We start from the raw sequence: 14008 nt of genomic DNA on the forward strand, positions 1-14008 counted from the left end.
CTAAGAACTAGGCAAAGAACTATCAGCAAATATAGGAGTTACGACAGCAGCCACTGGTGAGATGGAGATGCTGCATAAAGAATGTAAAGGTAGCTGCCTTGCTCACATTTCCTGCCACTCTTTTCAAAATCTCACCATAGCAGGGTGACATTTGTCATGTCTGCCAGTAGACAAAATACACTATAACTGCTAGCACATTATTATTGTTACATTTCTGCCTGTTAAAGCACATTATTATCCTGTGACTACCCTCTGCAGTTGACATGTCACCCTTATGTGCATGTTAGTAGGAACATGGGGTACTGGACAAACAATACTGTACAAACATATTAAAACCTACTCATCAAAACTGGCACATATTTTAATTTATTTTTCCACTAAAAACATAAAGCCATGATAACCATAGTTGACATGCTACTTTTCGCTCATCTGAGCAAAAAATAACCCTGAAATTACACCAAATCACATGTTAAAGTGCATGGAGTCAGGCATGAAGCGGAAGCCAATAACAAGTGGAAAGGGAGGAGAGCTACAACAAGCTTGACCTGTCATAAATCTGTGAAGAAGACCTGAAGTACAGATGTAATGATGCAGAAGATATGCTCTATTCGTCACGGTTGACTTTCTGCCCTCCTGAAAAAAAAACACCTCCGACCTTCCCCTCTACCTCACAACGCAGCCAAATGAAAAGTATGGGATTGCCAAGATTGTTTTACAAAAACCTCCTTATTTCCCGTTCTGTAAAAAAGAAAAATATTTAGAAATGAGCCTTTTGTGAATTGAAATTGAATTGAAAAGAGCTGCAAATAATTAGTAAAGGAGGGCTGACCCGCAAAAGAGGAAGCAATGCTAATGTATGTTAACTCAATTTAGTCTCACCCCCATTGGCCCCACACAACAGAGCCTCAAGATGGCTAGTAACGTTTTCTCCCTCCCCAGAAGTAAACATCTGCTAAGGCTTCCATGACACATAATATGCCATCTGTCCTTTTTCTCTTTTTCTCTCATTTTTATCCCCTCATCCCTTTTCCATCGTCTGCAATTATGTGAGTGGCAGCTTTTAGAGACATGGTTTCTTTCATGGCACTGTCATTGGAGCAGGAATAAATATAAATAACTGACAAGAAGTAGACTCCTCAACACTATAATGTTACTGTTTACACTTAGCTCAGGACAGTTACTCCACGCTGGACATGGCCTGGTCTGGGTTATGCCCATATGAGCACGCTACAGATCTATAGTGCAAGGACAAAGGCCTCTTTTCTGAATGAAACCGGAGATCTTCAAGGAAGCATTTGGCAACCTGGACACTGGGTGAGTCGGGTAGATGATCTGGATATGAAAAATGCCAATAATGCAAGCCTCCTTCAGGTCTCTTGGCAGGAGAGGGCAAACTTGATACATTCCTTCCCCTATGTTTCCCTCTCCCCCCCTTTGGATCTGTCACTCTCTCTCTCCCTACCACTCTGTCTTCCCCACTCTCTCATTTGTTCGTCACCCTCAACATTGGCTTGAAGAAGGAGAGGTGGGCCGACAGAGACAGGATACACTGTTTGTCAGCCAGCGGCGGACGTGCCTGGTGGAGCTCCACTTTCAGCCGAGGTGTCAAACAAAGAGTCACTCGGTCCAGGAACTGCAGGACAAGCTGTAGGTCTGTCCGCCCTACGAGTCACACCCCCCTCCTCCTCTGATAGTGCTTGCCAGTTCTCTCTCTCACTACCTGAGCCACTTCTCTCTTTCATCCTTTGCTGGCAAGAAATGCCTGGAAAACAAAAAGAAACCAAGCAATACGGTGACACTGTCGACTTCTAACAAATTGTTTTCTCGTGTATTTCCCTTCTACTTTTCACCCCCCCCCCCCCCCCCCCCCAGACAGCTAAAAGGTGATGAGTCAAAAGCACCACTGTGTGTGCGTGCGTGTGTGTGCATGCATGTGTGTGTGGCTGCGCGTTAAAGGCGGAGCGGGGGGGGCATGCAGGGCAAACACAAGTAGATTTCCTCTCGGACACAATCTCATCATCTTTTGTTGCCGCTGTCAGGCAGATGGTGCCGCCTGGTTCCTCATTTAACACACACAGAGACACACACACACATGCGCTAACAGACATACAAGTACACACACTCCCGCCTGCTCAGTAAAAGACCATACATCATTTCATTACCCGTCTTCGGTTTTGTACAATAACATCCGCTGGGGTAATAACCGCATGCTCTCCCAGAACATTTCATCAGGGATATCAGCCCGTACTGCTGGGCAACGTTGCCAGGTCTCGTCTTTTCTTGTAAAACTATCCCTGCGTTTCCCCTCCAACACCGCCACCACCTTCACTCACACAACACCTGATACTTTTGATTAAATCAGAATCAACTTCATTCAGGCTGGTGGCACCAGTGGTAGAAAGTGGCAATACATTTTGTCAAGGAAGACCACATTGTGCCTTATGTAAAGGAAAACGTTGGAAAAAGGAATGTAAATGAGGGGAAATTCCAACCTCAGATATTCAGATAGATACTGAAATTATTTTTAGCTTCATACCCAGTAGCTTATAGTAGCCACATGAAATTTTAATTTAGTGCGGCTAAATTGCATTCAGGTCCTTTGAAGCTACTCTAGAGAGGGACTGGTAACTCTGTGTATGATCTTTAAACATTGGTGCAAAAAATATCTGTGCCTCTGGAGTCTGAGGAACTAGAATCCAACCTGACATTTAAAGCTCCATTAATTAATCTTCTGGCCACTTATAACAACTGTAAACACAACATCTGACATATGATCAAGAAGTTATGGCAGAGATTTAGCAGTCAGTTGCCTATATAAACATCCAGTAGTCACAGAGCAACATGAGTATTTATTTAGATTCGTGTTACTGGTCACCTGACACATTTAAGCCCAATATTCACTCTCCTTTTAGCTCTGTTTTGGTCTCCATCAACTCCTGAGAAAAAATATCTGGCTGAAACAAAACGTTTTTCAGATAAGTTGTATTAAAAGCCTTTATTTAGTCAGGCATACCAACCGGTTTTCATCCTCACACGATCTTCATCAGGGCAGAAACAATGAAAAGATATAATGAAAAAAAAAAACTGTCTCTTTAGCCATTATATGCTCCAGTGCATTCACCAGCTAGTCACTAACTCACTGAAAAGATGCTAAAACTTTCTGTAGCATTGGGTGATACATTCTGAGTTTGACATTACGATTCACCACAGTCAAATTACTGCGGTTGATGTGTTAGTTGGAAATGTATGTGTGATTAAACTTTGTTGTGACTGCTGGAAATATCTGACAAGGACCTGGTTTGTTTCTATGTGTGATAGTGTGTGTTTTCACACGTACCTCTGCTCGTACAAGCCTGGCTGAACACAGTCATGTATGTGCCTGTACATGTAAGTGCAGATCGTTGTACACTCATGTAAGCATAATCCCTCATTATTTTCACACCACTAGCGTTTGTTGTAGCTTTCCCTATTTTCCAACACCAGCTTTGACAACAGAGCTGTCACACAAGGAAGCAAATCATCGTCACAGTGACTGCACGGTCGAGTGATAACACAAAGGAAGAGCATTGACACATCAACACTGTACTGGGTCACCATGTCATAACTGTTTATAGACCCTTGCCTGCACAGCTGCCTCCTTTATAGTTTTCTATCATCACTACCCGTAGCCATGCAGAGGTAGGAACACTGACGTTATGGGTGACTCTCTCCAACTCAGTATTGACCTCCTTTTAAGGTGATGTCTATACAAGTTGAAATTCCAGTTAGTCATAAATCATCATTGACCATTTTAGTATCACAAGTAAAGCAAAGGTTAGGTCTGTCTCTAGTAATTTCAGTTATAATTTCAATCATACTTTCTCAACACCCTTATTTTGCCCTGATTTTGCAATCATTAGAGAGGCTGCAGATTGTGATTGAGACAATTGATCCAAAAACAGTCAATACAAACCTTTAAATAAAATTGATAACTGTGCAAGCCCCATCAAAATAGCTTGTTTTACATTAAATCTATTGGAGGCATTTTCTTTGTTCAAGTTGTTATAGCACAAAGGTCAAAGGTGAGAAATAAAACAAAACTCCCCCATCAGTAACCTATCAGATTTCAGTTACACATGTTGCCATACACTGCCTCAGGCATATCCCAGTATAACAGCTCAGATCATAGGATGGTGGATTCTTTACTGTAAGCAGTCTACTCATCGGGTAGTTATTGTACCTGACAAGACTCCTATAACCACTAGTCGGTGCTGTGGGCAGTAGTTGACTAGTCAAATTTACAGTAAAACATTTTAATTTGTATATACTTACAAATATCTCTCTCTGACTTTTTAGTACTGCAGTGTGAATTATCAATATAAATATTTAAAAAATATATATATCTCACCTAAACATAGACACATGCACAATATGTTTTGTGGTATGGCAGAGGCGACAGTAGCTGCACATATGTCTCCCTTTGCATCCTTTATTCCAAATAATAAGGTCAGTAATAATTGGTCAATTATTTTGCAAAATGTGGTGACAAATAAATATGACAACCAACTTTTGGTGTGCAAGTAAAAGTGACAGTAGCAGACACAAACAATGTGTGCAGTATTGCAAGAGTGAGCGTGTGTGTGTGGAAGTTTTTGTTAAAGTGAAGTGTGTGTGTTGAGGATCTGGATGTATGAGGATTTCGGCCATGTGACTGAGGCATCTGCCTGACCTCAGTAGTCTAAACAGTCCATTGTTGGGGTGTGAAGTGTCTCTTATGATATTTTGGGCTCTCAGCCTCTCCTTCCTGGTGTAGGTGTCCTGCAGGGTGGGAAGAGGTGTTCTGGTGGTGCGTTCAGCTGAATGTACCACTCTCTGCAGGGCGCCACGGTCACGGGAAGAGCAGTTCCCGTACCAGGCGGTGATGCTGCCTGTCAGGATACTCTCCACAGACGAGGGGTAGGCGGTCTTCAGGATGGAGGATGAGACCTTGAATTCCTGCAGCTGTACGTTTTTTTTTGTGGAGTTTCTGGAGTTTTGTGTGCACATACACTTTTGGTATGGATCCTACGTACTGTTTTATAAATGGTGCCCCTGGTCCTTAGGAAAATGTGTCTGTGCATGTGAATAGGTAAGACAAAAATGTGTGTATGCGTGTGTGTGTGTGTGTGTGTGTGTGCTGTATGCCAGCCAAGTTTAAGCCACACAGCAGATGGACAGTTTGAATAAATAAATGTTGTGCATGACATGAATTGCTCTTTCTCCAATGTCTCTCTCTCTCTCCCCCTCCCTTTCTCCCTCCCTCTGTCCATGGTTACACGAAGGCCAAGTCATGAGCTGACTCTTTGCTTTCAGAAGCCTTTTGTCTGGCTTGGCAGCAGAACAGATTCAATCATGTCTGAAGGTCAAGAAGTTAAAAAGGCCCAAGTTGCCTCCTGTTTCTCTCTCCATGAGATGGCGAGAATGGTAGCAGTGAAGGAAAAAAGAAAGAAAGAAAGAAAGACAGGCACATCCCAATACCCAAGGGGATGTGTGCTTGATCAAAAATTACCTTGCAGAATTGAACAGCAAATACCTCCCATTTTAAGGACTTTTTATTTCTGCCATGACATTTCGAGCACAAGGCTCTTCCTCAGACTTCTGATAAATACAGAGAGTCGCCATGTTAAATACCCATAGTCTTGTGTAGTCTATACTACACGTGACATAACACTCCTGTTTCAAATGCCATCAATCAAATTGTAGAAAATCTTACATTTGATATTTTACATAGACAGAATTTTTTTGTCTAAAAATTATTTTTAGGCTACATATATACAAAATGTACATGAAGAAAATTACAGTATGTGTGTGTGTGTGTGTGTGTGTGTGTGTGTGTGTGTGTGTGTGTGTGTATATATATATAAACAGTATATCGTGTATATTGTGTGTATATAAATAAAGTATACTGTATACATACGGTGATTTTCTTTATGTACTTTTCTATGTAAAATATCAATAGTTCTTATTGAGGTCTTTTGTGGCTGAAGTGCCCTGTGTATGCATCCAGAAGAGTTTACATTTTAGGAGCATAGAATTTGTTAGTGTCTCCCCTCTCTGGATGTTTTATAACCTCAATCCCTGCATATCTGAGAGTGGAAATGTTGTGTTTCGCCTTGGAAAAACGAAAAGCCATGGGACTAGATGTTACATTATTTCTGATAGTACTGCAGTGTTCAGCAATTCTAGTTTTTAGAATGGTGGTCTTACCAATGTATACCAGTCCACATGGGCATTTAAGCATGTATATGACATTGACAGCAGTAGAACATGAAAAAACATCTTTGATGTTGTAGTTCATTAGTACTTTCATAAATAGACAGAGGCGACTCTGTGTCCTTTGTTGGAATACAAACTATTGGGGGTACATGAGTTGTATGTACTGTAATTTTCTTTATGTACCTTTTGTGTATGTCTGTAGCCTATATATAAACATTTTTTACATGTAAAATATAAAATGTAATGTTTTCTACAATCTGATTGATGGCAATTTGCAACAGGTGTGTTATGTCACGTGGGTTTGTAGTATGGACTATGGGTATTTAAAATAGCGACTATTTTTTCATCAGAAGTCTGAGGAAGAGCCTTGTGCTCGAAACATCACAGCAGAAAACAAAAAGTCCTTTAAATAGGAGCTATTTGGTATGTGGATCTCTCTGTTCAACTCTGCAAGGAAAAAAGAAAACATTCAAATGAGAGGAAATAATTCTGAAAAGTAAACATTGCCTCATTTTTTTGTGGAAGCATGCATGCAGTGAAACTATTGACATACACACTGGATACACTCCATGATAAATTTCCACATAGCTTGGCACAGGAAAGAAATAAAAAGTAGCCCTGAGGGGAATTTATCGTGTATTTCAGGAGCACTCAGTGCACAAGCAGACAGTGCTTCCATTTATACTCACATACATATACATAGTACTTACAGAGATAAACAAAAATATGTGTGAAAGGTAGTGAGGAAAATTACAGTTTGACATGTTGAATAACTTGCCACTACTTGTTTGAACAAATAGTTTATAAGTGAATCATGTGAATAACTGAAAAAATAAATCCTATTAAAAGACCTCAATCTGTTTCCTGTTTCCTGACCTCAGCCTGGTTTCACACCATGTCAAAGTAATTGAAGTGACTCTAGTGACAGCTTAAATGAAAAAAAAGATAAATACTATTTTTTTCTTCTTTAACTGGTTGAACACTCAACCTTCCCAACAAAAGTTAAAACAGCGTGAACATCTTTCCTGTCATTCTTTTTAGAGATGCTACTGTACCTTTTCCCTTTAATTATTTTACTGTAAATTTAGTTGAGAAATGTCCCTTTAATAACACCAGCAAACACAGCTTTCAGTGTTGTAATGCCCAAATACAGCAATTCAATTTTCTTCCCCATGTTTTTACCTTAAAAACAGAATTAGTTTAATAGGAGCTATATTTTCCCACATGCTGAATACCTCATTTTGAAATGACCCTCTTTATTAGCAGTGAAACTCCTATCCATCAAAAGCAGTATGAATGGAATAATTAAATGTTCTGTAGAAAGCAGCTCTCCAGGAGCATAAATGGAGATGCATTTTTTTTTTCTTTCACTTAAAAAAAAATAATTTAGAAAAAAGTCTCAGACATTTAAAAACAGTTGGAGGCTCCAATATATTCAAGTATATTTTGGTGTTTTAGTTGGAGGAGTTGATGGTTTTGGGCAGGGAGAGGAGTGTATGGTCTTACATGTAGTAGTGGTGGACAACCAAATCCGTCTTAAGCAAGGGGTTGAGGATTACTGAAGTGTGTGTGTGCTGGGAGGACTGGCCAGATTAACATTCCTGGGGGAATTTTAACACTCTGGGTGACAAATTTGCAACACTGTTCCCCCTTGTGTTCCTCCTGTGTGCTAAGCCCAGGACCCAAGTTTAGAGGAGGTCATCTGGAAAGAGCAGAGCAAAATCCCCTCTTCCTGAGAGCTGTCGGACTCTACTAAAGAGAAGGTAGAGGGTGTGTGTGTCCGTATGTGTATGTGTGTGGGGAGGAATTAAGCAGCAGTGGGAAGAGGAGATATGTTTTTCCGTCTCCCTGTTCCCACTGGCTGGCTGAAACTGAGCCTTTTATTGGAGGTGGTCCCTGCCATTGTTTTGGATGCTGGCGTACAATGAGTTGAGGATTTGTTATTGGAATGTAAATCGATGCAGTTTAGGGGTTATCTCCATTAGCTAATTCCCTAAATACTGAAAATTTATAGTTAAAGCCACTAAAAGCTTGGATTGAGGGTATTTCTCTGTAACTTTAAAAGTTCATGACTAAATAAACAACAATTTATGTTGAAATTCAGAAAAATATCTTTTATTATTATTTTTTAAGTTAGCCAAACTGCTTATTTAGTACTGTTTTTTGAATCAGATTTGATTAACACTGGCTCGGCAAACACAATCAAACAACCCCACAACTGTCATGAGATTTTGATAAAAATATTCCTAGTGCATGTGATATCAAGTTTTTTTTGTTTGTTTTTTTTTCCAACAGTGTCCTTCCCACTTCAAACCAAACTGAAACAACCAAAACGGTTCCAAATTTGGCAGAAAAATGTGTGTTTATAGCATCTGATCACTCATAGGAGAAAGCTCCTTGGGAGAATAGATTTTCAGGGCCTGTAAAGGAGCATGTCAAATATTTTTGATGACTGATTTGTCACCTACAAGTTATGTGATGACAACATAAATACAAAAATATCATTGTGCCCCTGTTTGCTTCGTGCTTTGTACAGCCAAGTGGTTGTGTTTTGTTTATAGAAAAATGTTACGTTACCAATGATTTAGTCTATTGTCTATTGTATAGATGTTTGAAAATATTACAGTCTATATATTCAATTGACTAGAAAAAAAATAAAGACAGACCTGATTGAGAAAAAAAAACCAAAAAAAAAACCAATTCTTTTCGTTTTGGAAAGACAAAATAAAGTCAAATTCCTGGAGTACAGCTGAGATTAGAGCGAGACCAAATCAGCAAGATTCAAATCCAAGTCATCAGAAAAGTGACCAGCTGAGCAATCTCCTCAACCTTGCCAGCAAAATTGACCTTGTGATATTTACAGTAATGCACTCATCTCCACTGCGGAACTGCTGTCTGCGGTTAAATGTGTCAGCCTGGCTAAGTGGAGCCGGGGAAGAATATCTCTGTTGCTCTCCCACAGCTTATCTGTTAGCGGCTCTTGTGTGAGTCAGGGCAGGGCAGGCGTGGGAGGCAAGACACCACAGTGTCATCAGCTCTACACCGGAAAACCTAGGTATCTAAATAAAGCATAAAGTGTAGCGCTGGCATACAAACAGATAAGCGCTCTCATTCTCATTCCACATGCACTGTCACGCACGTATGCAAACATCCTGACACAAAAGTCTTCAAAAGGATGCAGTGTTTTCAGCACATCCGTGTTTAACATCTACCGTATATTTGTGTTTCTCTAGAAAGCTGCCTCTCACTGCTGTTGTGAAAATTTGAATTTCAGTTGATGGATTACGTCCTCTTTTAGTAGATTGGAAAATGCTATACGCCTCTGTCTGTTGAAACTGTTTCAAAACATTTTGACAGATGCATTGTTGTCACCTGATACTAATGTGTTAATTATGACATGCACTGATAAAACATTTGGTTGCTGTGTTAAAATTAAAACTTTTCAAAGAGATGAAGAGAGCAATGCACTCAAACACAAAGGGGAAAGATGGAGGGACGAGGACACTCAAACACACACACACACAAACAAACACATACTTCTAAACTAATAAAAAGTGTTTCCTCATCTTACATCTACTCTTGCACACACAAATACTACCACCCATATCATCCTAATGGAACACACTTGTTGCTTCCCCTTTCTAGGCTTGCTCTTACAGCTGCAGTGGAGCGGTTAAAACAGTAGGCAGCAGATATGAGTTTGTGTGTATGTGTGTCTGGTAGTTGTAACACTGAGGCTGTTGATAACGTACTGTAGACTGCAGGGCGCTACCAGCGGGAGGGAGTTCTGCAACACAAACCAGGGGAAGAAAAAGAGAGGGAGAGTCAAGGTCAGCATCTGGTATTTAGGTTGAGGCAACAGCACCTTCCCAAAAGATGACAAAGTGCTTTTTGATAGGGAAAGAGAAAGACTTTTGTTTGGAGTCACATTGCTGAATCTGCATGGACTACTTACACACTAACAGCTTGTCTACACAGGGGGTGTTTCAGCTGCATTTTCAGTTGTCCATCTCATGCGTTTGACAGAACAGATATATTATACCCTGACCCGAAGCATGTCTTTGCGCTTCAAGTCCAGTTTTTTCCATTTTACGCAGGTAAGTACAGTGATTGCGTTTTGAGCTTTGAGCACAGCCAAAACGTGGGTGTTCCACACTCAATACTGTGCCTGAACGCATCCTGTGTAAGATGGAGGACTGAAGTTGCTGCATCTGCTCTGCTAATGTGCTACTGTTGTCATGTGGCATGGGTAGACATTGAGAGAAATCAAGGCCTGAATGATGAAAAAGGCTAAGATGGTAACATTTGTCATTTTACTGGTGTTTTTTTTGCAATAGCTCTTAATGTTTTGCAGACTGTGTTTCTCAAATGTGTGGAAGTACTTTCCCTCTGAGTTGTGTAATGAGGGACAGATGCACATTGTACCTGGATTGAATTTGGACCAAACATCCAAACCTGTCAGTCATGTACCAGGGTGATCAGGTGACAAAAACTGCAATGAAGGTGTAACCATAACCAAAGATGACAAGCTGTGGACACTGCTGGAAGTGCTCAAAGTGAGAGTCTAGAACCATGGCTTGTACACTATAGCTTCCTGGCCAATATACAGTATATAAGCCCCAATATTGTTGGTCATCGTCAGCAGTTGCTATCGTGCTCTGCTTCTTTTTCTCTGTGAAAGTACTCAGATTCACTCTCTCAGATACACTATTAACACATTAATGAAGGCAAACAAATCATATGCTGTCAGATTAAAAAATTTAAAACTACTATCCATGTGTGGGATTTTGGCATGCTCCTAAAAGAGTTTAGACAAAACCAGTATGCAAAAGGAAAAAAAGGAAGTGGTCAAGTTATTACTGTACAGGCAAATGTGCCACAAGTGGGTAATTTCCCTATGCAATGACACTCTACTGAGAAACAGAAAGAGAGAAAAAAAAACTATTCCCTGTTTTCCACAGACAGTAGCAACTCATAAAATGATCATCATAGCCAAGAAGCTATACAACTCCAAATTCCACCAAAGTTCAACATCACTTTAAGGTCTCTGTAACCTTCTAACCTGATGACCCAGCATATACAATAAGAAAGACAAATAGGTGGTGGCCACTTCATATAGAATCCTCAAAGTAAAGAGAAAAGTTGGTAAACGTACTGTGCTAAAACACTCCCTGAGCCAGAGTGTTAAAAGCGTCTATTTTACAGACCAATAGAGAAGGCAAACACAACGTACACCACACACCTGTCCAAACATGGGCTGTGTCAGAACGGTGTGTGGACACAACATGACTGATGTGTCTTTCATTTCCAGGCCCAGACAGTAAACTAGAGAAAGGCAAACTGGAGTGAAGGGATGGTTTATGCTCTGTTTAAGCTTTCATCTATATACAGTATGTAAGGTTTCTTCTTTAAACTCCATATATCAATTTTAAAAGAACATGTCATGTCTGATTATCATGTCCTTCAATTGCATAAATCAACAAAACCCTAAGTCACATTGCAAGTTTAAGAGGACTAGTGAAGTTTGAATATTGTTATTAAACAATACTGTAGCATTTAATCAAAGATTGAGTGCTCAAAATGCATGTTTTTTGAAAATGGTCAAGCTACATTATTTAACCAGATTTACGGTAGAATATACGTACTATGTATTAGAAGACAAAGTGCACATGAAGGGTCACTGAGTTCACCTCGCTTTTTCATGTACAATTTGAACAGAACATAAAAACATTTTACTTTGACTTGTGCTGCCCATTCTAGCAGAACCATGGACACTGGTTTTGTGCTTAAGAGCTGAGGTGGAGTCACTGACTTGTGAGTCTTTGCCAACTGAAGTTAAGCTACAAATACCCAGCTTCCTGGGGCTTTGAAAGGAAATGAGAAAAATGTTGAGGACAAAAACCTGAGAGCAAGAGAAAAAATATATATTTCTTTTATTAAAAACCAAGCAGAAGCAGCAGAATTACAGGGGCCTGCTGTATGAATCATCAAAGTGAAATGACCTCCGTTGTAAATAAATAAAACAGGGGAATTTTACATATTACCTGTCAACAACTATGCGTATTTGGCAGAGGATAAAATGCAATTTTACAAACCAGCAACTAATTAGGAAACAGGGACGCTGGCTGGATGTTGGCCCTCCTTGATTGAGTCATCAATAACGCTTTAGCTCTTGCCGCCATTATCATTGCGCTAACACTGTTATTAATTCATCTGCCTTGTTTCTATTCATTCATCAACGGAGCTGAGGGAAGATAAATAAAGGTTTCCGGGGGACTCAGGTGGAGGATGGCTGTGCAAATGTGGGTTGATAATGGATCAGTTCCGACAGAAGTAAGACCTGACAACAGGACCAGCCAGCCTGTCAGGGATCTGCATTGCTCATGTTTAATTTCTGTTTTGTTTTACTTACTCATTGTGAGCCCCTCTCATTATTCATATAGTGTGGAAAAGCAGACATAGCTGTTTGCACTAAATGGATTAAGAGCAGTGGAGGTTGTTGATATATGCTGGTGTATATCTGTGTATGCGAGGGATAAATCATCAGAAATGTCTGCATTATTTCAATTTTCATTGTTTTGTTCATTGTTCATCGTTCCTTTTTTCTGTGCTAATCTAAAATAAAGTCAAATAAATTAGCCTAAGAGATAAGATATATTGTGACAGACCCTGATGAAGACATTATATCATGAAATTCAGCAATGGCATACCATTTGATCAGTACAGACACTGTAAATACCACTCACAGGTACAGTTAAGTGTTGGCATTTTCTATTTTAGTATTTCCAAAAGGTCTCTTCACTTATGCATGCAGAGGAATGTGATGTGAATTGATCTCAAATGAGTTCTCGGTCATCCCAATCCAGTTGGAGCCTCCATTTTCTATCTACTGCCTCCTGCGGGCAAGCTGTTTAAATCTTAACAACCACCAAAATGTCAACCACTCCCCTGACTGGCAACTCTGCTGTTCCTCTACCCCATCAGAGCACATCTGTAATGGAATACCAGGACATAAAACAAAGGTTAACTAGAGATGGTGTGACAAAGTCCAGGGACAGAGCAGAGCCTCAGGAGCTGTATACCTGACATAGACTGAACCTAGACATACCGCTGTGAAGTGTGCTTGGCTTTGAACACTACATATTTCCAGTATTCAGAGTGGTTTGTATCTGCCTCTCCTGCGTATGTGGGATTTGACTTCTCGAGATCTGTATCTGCATGCAGTCACGCTGCATTCCTCCCTCTGTTTACATGGGGATTGTGTGCGATATGTCCATAATTGTTTGGGGCTTTGGGATGTTTTCTTCTCCATGGTGGTTTCGTCTTACAATATCACCACTAATGATTTTAACTTTGTTATCAGCATGTGGTTTGGTGTTGCAATTGCTGTTAGAGAATTGCAAATAGATACCGCAGATATTTAGAGGCAACCTTTGCAGATTTTAGCATGGGATGATTGCTAAAGGCTTGCAGTTGACCATAAAACAATGTACTAAGTGGTTGGATGAACCTTTTTAGTGACTGAAACCAAAATAAATTGGCGAATGAAAATCTTTGTATGCGGTCAGGAAAGTATTTTATGTTTTCCGACATCTTAAATACACTTCAGATCCATATCACATTTGCATCTATACCTCCTCTGATAACTTCTTGGCTCAGGAAACCATTACTTTCCGAATAGGCAAAGACTGCATTTTTATGACAATTCTATACTGGGTTGTTTAGTCTAAAAGCATTTCTCATGGTCGGCTTAGGAGGAATTATGTGGCCTTGT

This window comes from Thunnus maccoyii, chromosome 7 (assembly GCF_910596095.1).
Source record: "Thunnus maccoyii chromosome 7, fThuMac1.1, whole genome shotgun sequence".
NCBI lineage: Eukaryota > Metazoa > Chordata > Actinopteri > Scombriformes > Scombridae > Thunnus > Thunnus maccoyii.